At 47.9% G+C, this 12,727-nt stretch overlaps 1 non-coding gene across 1 annotated transcript; it reads left to right on the forward strand.

Moving 5' to 3' along the window:
• The first annotated feature begins 11,554 nt into the window (after positions 1-11,554).
• On the forward strand, positions 11,555-11,626 carry TRNAW-CCA. Its single transcript has one exon. It is a non-coding gene; the product is annotated as a tRNA-Trp (tRNA).
• The last annotated feature ends 1,101 nt before the right edge of the window (positions 11,627-12,727 follow it).

A 12,727-nucleotide genomic window follows, 5' to 3' on the forward strand; every position in this document is an offset into this window, starting at 1 on the left:
CAGGCGTTAGTTTCTGCAAAAATCTCTAGTCAATAGTGTCTTAAAGTACACTTGACCCCCGTTCTTTTCCTTGTGGGCAATCTCTATAATGTAAATGCTGACAGTTTAATCCCATGTGAAAGTGAAAGTCGCTCAGTCATGTCTGACCCCTTGTGACCCCACGGACTGTCCATGGAATTCTCCAAGCCAGAGTACTGGAGTGGGTAGCCTTTCCCTTCTCCAGGGGATCTTCCCAACCCAGGGATCAAACCCAGGTCTCCTGCATTGCTGGTGGATTCTTTACCAGCTGAGCCACGAGGGAAGCCCGTTTAATCCTGTGTATTGCCCTGTTTTTTTTTCATTTGTCTTTCTGTCTGCTGTTCTGATTGGGTGATTCCTAGTCGTTCAGTTCACTTATGTGTTCTTCTATGTCATTTAGTCTGGTATTCATTGCTTCTAGAGTGCTTTTTAATCTCAGATTTAATTACCTATTTTTGATTAGGTTGTCTTTACAGCTTCTAGCTCCTTTTTAAAATGATCTGTGCTTAGATTAGTTCTTAATTCAGCTGGCATTTTTATTACCAACATTTTAAATTCATTGTCTGGTAGACTACCTTGGGTTGGTTATTTTCTTCAGGGTTTTTCTTTCAGTTGAGAGTCGTTCCTCTGCCTTTTCATTGTACTTAAATTTCTGTATCTATGGATTTAGGTGGAAGTTACCTGTTGTGACTTTGAAGGGGTGCCCTTACATGGGAGCATCCCCGTACAGACGGTATCCAGGGTATGTTGGCCACCATCACCGTGGTGCTGGAGGAGCAGAGCCTCTGCAGGGCGTGGCAGGACTTCTCTGCTCAGAGGCCCCCACCCCGTCAGCGCCCGGGGAGTGTCTGCTCCCAGGTCGGAGTGGACGTCCTGAGGGCAGCCCGGAGCTGGCTCTGTTCCTTCAGGGCGTGTCTCCTTCTTCCTGCTCTGGGGCCACTGCGGGAGCAAGTGGGGCCCAGGTGTGTACACAGCTCTGTGCTGGCGTCTGTGCCCCTGCTCACACACAGCAGCGTCACATCTCTCCCGTGGTGGTCGTCCCAGATCTAGTGCAAGGCGGGGGGTATGCCATGGGTGGGGGAGAGGGTCAGCTCAGCTGGGGGTCGGGGGCTGTGGGGTTCAAGGGGCTCCCCTGCTGTCAGAGGGTCGGGCTGCCTCTGCAGTGCTGAGTGCCAACAATAGCCGCCACCCATCTGCCCTCATGCCAGGCCCGTGGGCCACCTGTGTCCCCAGAACGAGCCTTTCCCCAGGACCTGGCTGCCAAGCTGTGGCGTGGAGTGTGGTGCTGGGGCGTGGCTCAGCTCGGGTCGGGGAGCCTGGCAAGGTGGCCTCCGGGTGAGCTGTCTCTCCACCTTGTCCAGTGCAGCCAGCCCCTGTGTGCTCCTTGTGGAAGCAGCTACCCGCCTTCAGGCTTCCAGGGACCCTGCCTCCTCCAGGTAGTGTCCTAGAACTCGGATGCCTGGTCTGTGGTGTGACTCACTCACTCCCAAGGGCAAGTGCCCACCACGCAATCTCCCTTCTTAGTCCCCTCCCTGGGGGTCCTGCACCAGTGCTTTTCTTCCCATCCTACCTGATTACGTGTCTACCCGACAGCCTTGGTTGTACCAGTTCTGGTAGTTTCCAATTAGTTTTTGATGAGAACTGCTCTCCACATATGGATGTGTCCTGATGTGTTTGTGGGAGGAGGTGCCCTCCACGTTCCCCCTCCCCATGGGTCCTGACTACACTGTGACCCTGCCCGCCCCCATCTTGTGGTTCCTTCTTTAGACCCTGTAGATCTTTTCCAGTAGGTTCTGCTCTTTGTCAACAGTAGTTTCTTTGCAAACTGTAGGTTTTGTTTGCCCATGAAAAGAGATGAGCTTCAGGGCTTCCTACTCTGCCATCTCGGGAACTCCTGTGTATACCTGTTGACTCCCCCGAAATGTAACTACTAAGAGCCCACTACTGACCAGAAGCCTTACCAGTAACACAGTTTATTAACACATTTTCTATGTCGTATATATCATACAGCATTTTTATAATAAAGTAAGTAGAGAAAATGTTAAGACCATTAGGAAGAGGATGTTTACAACTATGATGGGCGTTTTCAAGATGAGTCATCTGTGAGGACGTCGATATTATGACATAAAACCATGTAGGTGTTCTACGTGTAATAACACTAGACATCAAAAGCAATGTGAAAATTCGTCTTTATTTTGAAGATATAACGGTTCACACTCTGGCAGTGCAGAGCAGCACTGTGGTTTAGGCAGTTTGGACACAGAACGCACCTGCCGCTCCAGGAAGCCAAGAAAACTGGGCCCCTGGAGCCACCTGCGCCGGCTGTCCCACGGGGGTTTACGAGACCCTCTGGGCTCTGGGCCCCAGCCCCAGACAGCTTATGTGCATGTCTGAAGAATAACTGCAGAGGGGCCAGAGTCTTGCATCTTCCCACCCATAGAAAAGCATTGTAATGATTACCTTGAAATGTCTGGGGTTTCAGTGTGATGAGCGGTAATCCTTGAATTTTTTTTTTCTTCCAGCAAAAAATGTATACACCTTGGCTCTGCTCTACCCTCCTCTGAGAGGCTGGGCTATCGAGTCCTCAGTAAGGTCCCCAAATAACCTAAAACTTGCAAGTTAAGCTGTATGTTTTTCTCTGGTCAGTGGTTTTGGTGACCATGAGGGGGCCCAGAGCAGACGTCTCCCCTTCGCCAGAACTCAACAGGGAGGCTCCTGGACCCACTTGCCTCCCTGGGGAGTCTCCTGGGTCTCAGATCTCCTGCTATTGGCTGATCCTATCCTATTTGCTGGTGGATAAATCCCTTACTGGAGGAGCAGGTTAGTTTCAAGAAGAGGTACCTGGGTTACTCTACTTGAGAGACTCGAGGAAGGCTGAGTCAAAGACACAGAGTGTGGCTGGACTAGGAATTAGATGTGAGACTGATGCGTCATTTTTCCTTGAATTGGCTGTGTGAATGGGGGCCATTGGAATACAAACGAAGATGTCCCTTCTTTGGAGCAGCAAGCTGGTAGGAACTGTCTTTTTCCGGTCAGTGGTGGCTTTCTTAGACAGCTGGGAAACTCATGGGAGTGGTGGAGGTAAGTCTTCACACCGGACTGCCGTCTGCAGAGGGAAACCCACTCATCTGAATTAAAAACTTCCTCGGCTGGGGACACACATAAGGACCAGCCAGTCTGTTCCAACCACCCACGATGGATTTAGACTAGGGAAGGTAGAGACATGACTCTAGGCGACAATCTACAATCCCAACCAGCAGGCTGGCCCACCCTGGGATCATCACTAGTGATTTTTATCTCAACAAACAGTCAATTTGTTGATCAGACAGTATGAATGGAATGCTTATTGATATTATGATGCTCCCAAAGAGGAAATGATAAACTTTTATAGGAAATCAACCAAAAAATACGTTACCAGACTTTTTCAAAGCTGCCTCTCCCTCTGCTCCTGCCTCAAGTCCTCACCGTCCTGAACTGCCTGATTCCTTCTCTCCCCATCACCTTGCCTCCTGCTTCCACCCCGCCAAGTAAGAGGACAGTCAGAATTACATCCCCTTTAAGGCGGAACCTACCACAGGAAGAGGTGAGCCGTCGTCTGTGCTTACAAACACACCCCGGACTCGAGCAAAACTTAGGGCTTTGGCGAGGGGGCTTCCCAATTCTAGTCAGCATCTACTGGGATTTGCAAAGGAATTTAAGGTAAACATCCCAACCTGTGAGCCCGGTTTTGCAGATCTGTACCCATTAATGCAGCTATTCCCTTCTGAAAGTAAAGCAAGGGAAAGGAGAGACAAAGCAGAGTGGAAACCCCTCTCAACCAATTTCAGTTCCCATGGTTCACAGGTTCAAAGCGAATGCAATTAACTCTTAAGTTACTTATCTCCAAGTCTTTCCCCCAAGCTGTAGCCTGGACAAAGATTCAGCAGTGCAAACACAGAAAAGATGAATCCTGGATTATGAGGTTTGAGAGCTTTCAAACACTATTCTGGCATGATACCTGAATGTTCTCTAACAGTCAAAATGATTCTTGGCTTAACTCCATGGTTTTAGAAGGTGTCAATGGGGAGCTGGCTGCTCTAACTAAAAAATACAACTTAGGTTTATCAGCATTACATAAAATGCCCTTACCGTGCTGGCTGATCAACTTTTCAAAAATACTGAGAGAGAAAATACATCTATAAAAATTGTATCTTCGATTGTACCAATTAAGTAATCAAGGTCAGGCTACAGTTAATAAATCCCCGTCCAGTCCTCGACTGACAAAGGAACCTAGCACTTGCTTTTATTGCGGGTTTAAGAAGAAAAAGTCATTAGAGAAGGAACTGTAGAAAATGAAGAAAGATTTTAAAAGAGACTAGATCTCAGGGCAGAATCCAAAGTTAGACAAGAATGAGGCTGCTCCAAGGGAACACTGGGAGTCTTTCCTCTTTAACACATGGGGAGAAGTAGAAAAGAAAACAGGGGAAAACAGCTGAAGCCCTAACAGAAAGGAGGGGGGCAGCTTTTCAGGTTTAAACCTGACCAAAATCTGAGGCCTCTGCCCGAGGAGCGGTGCTTAATGCAAATGGTGGGGTTTAAATGTACCTGTTTAGGCTCTTTAGAATTTTCCTTAGAAGAACGTAAAGGAAGGAGCTCACCTTTTCTAGTACAAAGCGCCCCGTTCACCCGATGGAAAGAGATTAGAAACTTATGAAGGCCAGGCTGCCCTTCCTCCTAAGGGGTAATGTTCTTAGACCTGAAAGACGAGACTCTATGTGACCCACGATCAGGTGACACAGAGGAAGATCGCCTGGCTGAGCACCGTGAGAGTTACGGGCATGTGACCCTTCCGACAAGGAGAATGCATTCCCACTGCAATGACCGGAGACGAGAACAAGGCCCTGCCCGATACTCGTCAGTACCCGTAGAGGGAGGAAGCCACAGAGTAAGCGAAAGCTTTGACGCCGGCTCACATTGAGAAGGGCCGGTTGCACCACCCCTGTGGCTCTCTCTGCCAGTTAACGGCCGGATGGGTCAAGGTTGGGCTGCAGCGATGCTGCCTCACTCCTCTCTGTGCTGCACTGCCAGCCCCACCCCTCGCCGCCCTTGTCGCTGGGACGGTGGCCCCCGCTGCGGTCTCTGCAGCGCCGTTCAGTCTCTCCACTTGGGACAGACGGCAGCACAGTGCTGCAGGGCAGACCCAGGTGACCCGGTGTCTCCTCCCGAGTCAGCTCGGACACAACGAGCAGGCGATTTGCTGTCGTGTTCAGTTTCTAGCAAGACAGCCTGTGCTGCAGAAACCAGCTTCAAAGGGACAGAGCATCCCAGGGAAAATGATGGTCTGAAGGCTGATGTGACGGGTCATCAGAAGGACTGTTAGTTGGCAGTGGAGACACTGGCTTTCCCTACGCCTGAGACACATGCAGGTCAGGGGCTTTCCAGGCTGCTGCAGGAACTGGATTCCAAAACTGTCTTCAGTGTTCCCACTATTATGTGACTCCCTTAGACAAGGCCCAGCTGAGCCTCTTTGGGAGAAAAAACATTCTGAAGCCATGGAGACCCTAAAAAACTTCCTGGCAAAGGCCCTGGCCTTGGGGCATCCCAGTATTATTTACACTTTTATTCTCTTTGCACGTGTAAACAGAGACGCCACACTAGGAGTTTTAACCCAGTGACAGTGCGGTTCCTACCGAGCAACTGGACGTCACCACCAGGAGCCGGCTTCAGCAGCCAAGGACCGCTGCGTCCGACCACAGCAGGGACGGTCTCAGGTCACACTCTCACCATCGCGGTCTCCCACTCCGTGAAGGCCTTTCTAAACTCCCATCACGCACATTACCCAAGCCCACTGCCTTCTCCCGAGGTGGTCTTGCTCTCACCAAAACTCTCCACAGGTGTAACAAACAGCCCAGCACCGGCTCCCAGAAAGCAGCAGACATCAGCAATGAAAACCCTTTGTCTCCTGGGACTGACCTTCAAGGAAGCCCGACGGACAATTCTGATTTTCGGTTACTCACTCACTGTGGTTCGTGTCTACGAGAACCTCATGGAGGGGCGGGCTGCACCATTTGTTTCTCCTGTGCTGTCCCGGAAAACAGAGTTTTGTCTGAAGTCTCCTCCTTCAACAGGCTGAGGTAACAGGACTGATAAGAACCTGCCAGTGTGCACAGGAAGTCTGCTGGTACTGACAGACGCCGCCGCCTTCTGGGGGGACAGGATGTCCAGCATCCTGAGAGCCTGTTCACAGCGGTAAACGTGAGCAGCGTTGCTGGAGGCGGCTCTGCCTCCAGGGCACTTGCTGCTATGGTGGCCTCCAAGGCCGACCCCGCAGCAGTGACCACGTGGCCATGACCACACTGGCCTCCCAGCAGCTGTCCTGACAGGTGGCTCAGGGGCAGCACCCGAAGAAGGGACCTGGACACACGGGGAAGGCTGAACTCAAGTCAAAGGCTGAGGATACGCCCAGACAGGAGGCCTCTCCTTCTGCGTGAGCCTCGGTATCCTCATGAGCTACCTCACTGGCACCCAGGTAAGATGGTATCGTGCGGTAAAACAATTGCAAAGGCTTTTACAGTAGCCTACTAACACCAGAAAATTAAGCTGGGTGTCTTATAAAAAATGTCAGTATATTACCATGTCCCTTAAAGAGAGATGACCAGAAGTCTCCCAGGTTGCACCGAATGGGACTTGATGGCAATGGGGTGCTGTCTGCGGCCCTGACCTCTGCCAGGATGGATGGGAAGATGTACTTCAGGATTCCCTAGGGCTCAAGGCCACCTGTATGTTAGAGATGACTCCGCAGATTTACCAAGTGAGGTGTATTCCCTGGTATGACCATTTATCATCTATTTTTCATACCTTCAGTAGAACTGGAAGATGTACATGCCCACATCAAAGCCTTAACAGAACTCACCCAAAAGGCCTTAAATGATTAATCAGGCTATTAGCCTACTGAATTGAGGCCTCTATGATGAGAAAAGTGGTTATCACAAAGTCACAGGACCCTGGATATCCTTACAGCATCTCAAGGAGGCACCAGCGCTGTGATTCAAACCGAACGCTGTGTTTTCTTACCAGAAAGATCCTCTAATGGGATATGTTTAATGACCCACGTGAAAAATGAGGCTCGTGTCCTAAGTCGTCCACTTCCTAGTCTTCGTGGTCCTTTCAGGGAGCTGGTTTGGTTCTAGAATCTCATGGCTTAAATCCCTACTTATGACTTTATTCATGTTACTACCTGCATGCTATCCTCTCTCTTGTGTTACCCAGTGTGTAATCAGGCCTTTAACAAAATTAACGCTACCTAAGTCTTGAGGCAGTCAAGCAGATATATATATATATAACTCCATACTGAATACTGTACTAATGCAACTCTAGATACAGGAAGAAACTGGCAGAATACCTCCTGGTCATAATTGACGAGTTAAGACAGTCAACGCAGAGACTTTCAGGTCATCTATCGGCAGGCCTAAACCAAAATAACACACTGGCCTCTTCTCATCTGACCCAGGCACGAGACCTCCCGGCACCATGGGGCAGTGGACGGAGAACGCTGCGGCCGTCAGCTGGCAGAGTCCAGCTGGCCCAGCAGAGTCCGCGGGCTCGGCAGGGAGACGACAGGAAGGAGCTGTGCTCTGGGCCCAGCCTCCGCCCGTGCAGGAGTGACCTCCTTGCGCCCACGTGCCTGCGTCTTGTCATCATGGAAAAGCACGACCATCACAGACCTTGGTGCCGGTTTTGTGACTAGCAGGATGCCCTCCCTTACCTTTCAGAGCAGCCTCCCAGGCTGTTCTCAGTGAGGCCCCCAAGTTTAAGACTCAGCTCACACCTCCGGTTGCGGGTTCTTCAGGTGCCAGCAGCAGAGACCCTAATGAATGAGTAGTTTTACATTTCTTATGGCACAGAGTGTTACAGCCACATTCCTAATACAGTGCTGGAAACACGGCTACACAAAAAGACACTTCCCTGTGATGGGTGGAACCCAGTCTCTCCAACTACGAGAAGAACGCTAACACTTCCTTAATTTTAAACAACTCACCTTAAGCCTACCTACACACGTTTCGTGCACTTATGACATTCCTGACTTGTTTCAATGTTTCTGGGCTATGTGGTTTGTCAGAGATTTTTCAAACTGTTGCAAATCTCAAAAAAAAAAACTAAAAAAAAGTCCAATATATTTATTGAATAAAATCTACCTCTAAGTGGACCCAAGGATCACTTGTATAGTGTGCCGAGGAGAGGAGAGCACCTCTACAGGCTCGCGGATGGCAGGGGCTGTGTCCTTGCCGCCTGGCAGGTGAGAAAGCAGCGCCCGCCCACTGTCAGCGCCAGACCTGGGTGACGGCAGGTGAAGGGCAGAGCGGCGTCCGTAAGGCGCCCGCCGCGGGCCACCCAAGGAGCACGTGCTGTGGTGCTCGCGCCTGAACGCTCACCCTCTGTCTTCCAGGGAGGCTTCTTGGAGACACTGAGCAGGAGGGCGCTGTGGGGTGTGTTGCTCTTGGTGTTCAGAACAGAAGGCTCTCAGGTAAAACTCATGTATGAATTTGAATCAGTTCCCTTCAGTTTCACTGAGCCTGAGCGAGTTAAGGGTACTTGGTAGGTAAATTAGGAGTTTGAAGTTAACATATGCAGACCACTATATAAAAATAAACAACAAGGACCTACTGTATAGCACAGGGAACTACACTGAATATCCTGTAAGAGTCCATAAGGAAAAAGACCTGAAAAAGGAGAGTTGTAGGTGTAACTGAATCACCATGCTGCACAGCTAACACAAGATAAACTGAACTTCAATAAAAAATGCTATTGGTCCTTAATAAAAAAACAAAAAAAGGACCTTGTAGGGTCCTTCCATCTAGGTTGGAGACAGTCCTATAAATGCCTTTTCCAGTATGCATAGTCTTATTCAAAGATAGACTGCTGTGGTAAGCTGCTGTTGTAGCCACGCGTTCCGGGAAACAAACTCACTCAGGAGGACAATGCAGGTAGTGGAGTGCGGTTTATTACACCGGTGGGCCCAAGGCAGAGTCTCCTCTTAGCCAAGGACCCCGACCAGTTTTTGTGAAAACCTTATATACCCTAAGTGTACTTGCTCAAACCCACCTCCCCAAATTCCTTGAAACTAGTCTGGACAAGGTAAAAGAGAGATACAATCAAAGTTAACCCACGATTCATGTGTCACAAGGCTAGATAAACAGTGGATATCATCAATAGGCCTATGGTCATATCCTGATAAACATAATGGAATTTACTACTTTGTTCTGTTACAGAGATAATTAGCATATTCTTTTAGGCAACGGAGAGTCCAAGTACAAGTCCTGAGGCTCTTTTATCCGGGGGTCTGGTTTTCCATTGGTATGCCATTTCTATAGACACCGGGCACAAAGTTCAGAGTCCACTGGGAGGGTGACCAGGCGTGTAGCCTAATGTTCACAGCCTGGCCTATGATGGAGTCCAGCTCTGTCTGTTTCCTCCTTCACTGCAAAAACAAACTTACTTGAGTATCCTTTTCATAATTAAACTTTACAATTATGTTTGGCCACCTCATGCAAAGAGTTGACTCATTGGAAAAGACTCTGATGTTGGGAGGGATTGGGGGCAGGAGGAGAAGGGTCGACAGAGAATGAGATGGCTGGATGGCATCACTGACTCGATGGACGTGAGTCTGAGTGAACTCCGGGAGTTGCTGATGGACACGGAGGCCTGGCGTGCTGTGATTCATGGGGTCGCAAAGAGTCAGACATGACTGAGTGACTAAATTGAACTGAACTGAACATAATTAGGATAGTTAAGAAATTTGGGATGGTCAGGTATACACTGCAGTATTTAAAACGGATAACCAACAAGGACCTATTGTATAGTACAAGGAACTCTGCTCGATATTCCATAACAACGTAACTTTGAAAAAAATTTGAAAATGAATAGATTCATGTATATGTGTAACTGACTCACTTTGTTGTACACCTGAAACTAACACAAGATTGTTAATCAACTGTACTTCAATATATAAAAAAAAGACAATTATGTGACATAACAAGGAACTATCTGGGAGGTGAGTCTTAGTAAACACCTCAATTAAAATGTCAAAATTCTAGTTTTGTTATCAGGACCACCAGATTTTTCAGAATTCCATACAATTTCTAGAATATAACAACAACATTTACCCATACCTTATAACCTAAGAAAGTTTTGACAGTGCTTCCCATGTAATTAAACATACCAAACAATCCTAGTTTAATCTCTTAGACATTTTGGGTTCTGGGCTCCTTTGTTACAAACCTGTCACACCTTTCCTTTTCTCATATTAGTTTGTCCCTTATTTTCTTTCCTATTTAGAAATAACCAACTTCAGGACCATGTTACTTTTCCCCTTAACAAAATGCATTTTCATTTCTCATATCTTTCCTAGTATACTGAAATGTTTCACTTATTTTAGTGGCTTAAAATATATACATATATGCATATTACAGCTTTTCACCCTTCAAAGGGCTTCCTTGGTGGTTCAGTGGTAAAGATACCCTGCAGAAGGAAACAGCAACCACTCCAGTATTCTTGTCTGGAGAAATCTATGGACAGAGGAGCTTGGTGGGTACAGCCCATGGGGTCACAAAAGAGTCGGACGTGACTGAGCAACTAAACAACAACAGCCCTTAAGAACCTTGATCTCCAGCAAAAACAGAAGCAAGGATTTGTGATTATACCAGGGCTTCCCGGTTGGAAAACTTATGTATCTACAGCCTTCAGAAACACACATCATCTCATTGAATAACTTCTGTCCTCCGTGTGGTGTCATATGTTTCTAACAAACCCAAACATATTTAGTTTTTCTCTCATAAAAAAAAGTGGGTGAACTTAGACTTGTTTAGCAATTAGCAATTCAAACAGTGACTTCCCATCATTTAACTTAACAAAACTTTCAAGTTGCCAAAATCTGCAGAGACTTTTTTTAAGTAGATTTCCTAAAACAGTTATTCCCAAAGAGTTCAACTCCCAAAACTCTTATCTCAATTATATTTAACTTAAAGTTAAGTAATTGTATCAAGTTACTTTCCTTGCTCATGAATTGTGTAACAGAATTAATAAGATCTTAACTTTCTTAAGTATAATAAACTTATAGTTGATGACTCTTGAAACATGTCTGCATTAACTAAGTTTAACAAGCTTAAACTTTCAGACCAGATATTTAATACTGAGTATTTCCCAGATTGCATGAACCTGAAATTCAATTGGGTAGGTTTCTTTTGTATTTTTGCTGCTGCTAAGTCGCTTCAGTCGTGTCCAACTCTGTGCGACCCCATAGATGGCAGCCCACCAGGCTCCCCCGTCCCTGGTATTCTCCAGGCAAGAACACTGGAATGGGTTGCCATTTCCTTCTCCAATGCATGAATGCGAGAAGTGAAAGTGAAGTTGCTCAGTTGTGTCCGACTCTTGGCGACCCCATGGACTGCAGCCCACCAGGCTCCTCCATCCATGGGATTTTCCAGGCAAGAGTACTGGAGTGGGTGCCACTGCCTTCTCCGTTTGTATTTTTACTAAGCACTTAATTTCTTTTAGGGCTTCCCTGGTGGCTCAGAGGTTAAAGCGTCTGCCTCCAATGCAGGAGACCCGGGTTCGATCCCTGGGTCGGGAAGATCCCCTGCAGAAGGAAATGGCAACCCACTCCAGTCTTCTTGCCTGGAGAACCCCATGGACTGAGAAGCCTGGTCGGCTACAGTCCATGGGGTCGCAAAGAGTCGGACACAACTGAGCGACTTCACTTTCACTTTAGTTTCTTTTCAGCGAGTCACACAGCTCGTTTGCACATTGCTGCATAAGTCTGATACTCTCTGTCGGGGAAGACATGCCTCTGTGACAGACATCCACACAGAGACCTCAGTTTCCCTGCAGTCCCTCTTTCCTCTTCAGTCTCAGGAACTGTCAGAATGTGTACAGCTCAAAGGCACAGGGGGAGAAAAGCAGGTTCCTCTTAGAAAGCCACTTCCTCTCACTGCACAGGCAAAAACCAGTTTTTACAACATAAGAGAGCCCCATTTGGCCATTTTCAAGGGGAGATCTCCTTCAGTACCCAAATAGCCAGTTCAGCTTAACCAATAGACAATTGTTGTTCAGTCACTCAGTCGTGTCTGACTCTTTGCGACCCCATGGACCGCAGCACACCAGGCCTCCCTGTCCATCACCAAACTCCCAGAGTTTACTCAAACTCATGTCCATTGACTCAGTGATGCCATCCAACCATCTCATCCTCTGTCGTCCCCTTCTTCCCCTGCCCTCAATCTTTCCCAGCATCAGGGTCTTTTCTAATTAGCTGACTCTTCACATCAGGTGGCCAAAGTACTGGAGCTTCAGCTTCAGCATATTCCTTCTAATAAGTATTCGGGGTTGATTTCCCTTAGGATTGACTGGTTTGATAGAGCGTGGCACACAGCACTTACCTTCTAGATGAGCTTGCAGGTGGCTCTGAAACAGACTTCAAACTAAGCGATCAGTTTCGAGGAGCGTCTTCGCCACATGCAGTTACCAGGGCCCCCTCAGGAGGTCTCTGAGAACACTCAATCCTTCCACTTCCTTTCTTCCCGAATCAGCGGGTCTCCCCTCAAACCAGGATCCAGGATGATAAACAAACCCAGTCCAGAAGGCTCAGTCGGATTCAGTGGCTTAAAAGCTAAGGAATTTCATGCTGTTCCGCTTCCCACTCACAGATTAGTTTCAGCTGAACTGCGGTGTTGTCATT

This window comes from Bubalus bubalis, chromosome 1 (assembly GCF_019923935.1).
Source record: "Bubalus bubalis isolate 160015118507 breed Murrah chromosome 1, NDDB_SH_1, whole genome shotgun sequence".
NCBI classification, from domain to species: Eukaryota; Metazoa; Chordata; class Mammalia; order Artiodactyla; family Bovidae; genus Bubalus; species Bubalus bubalis.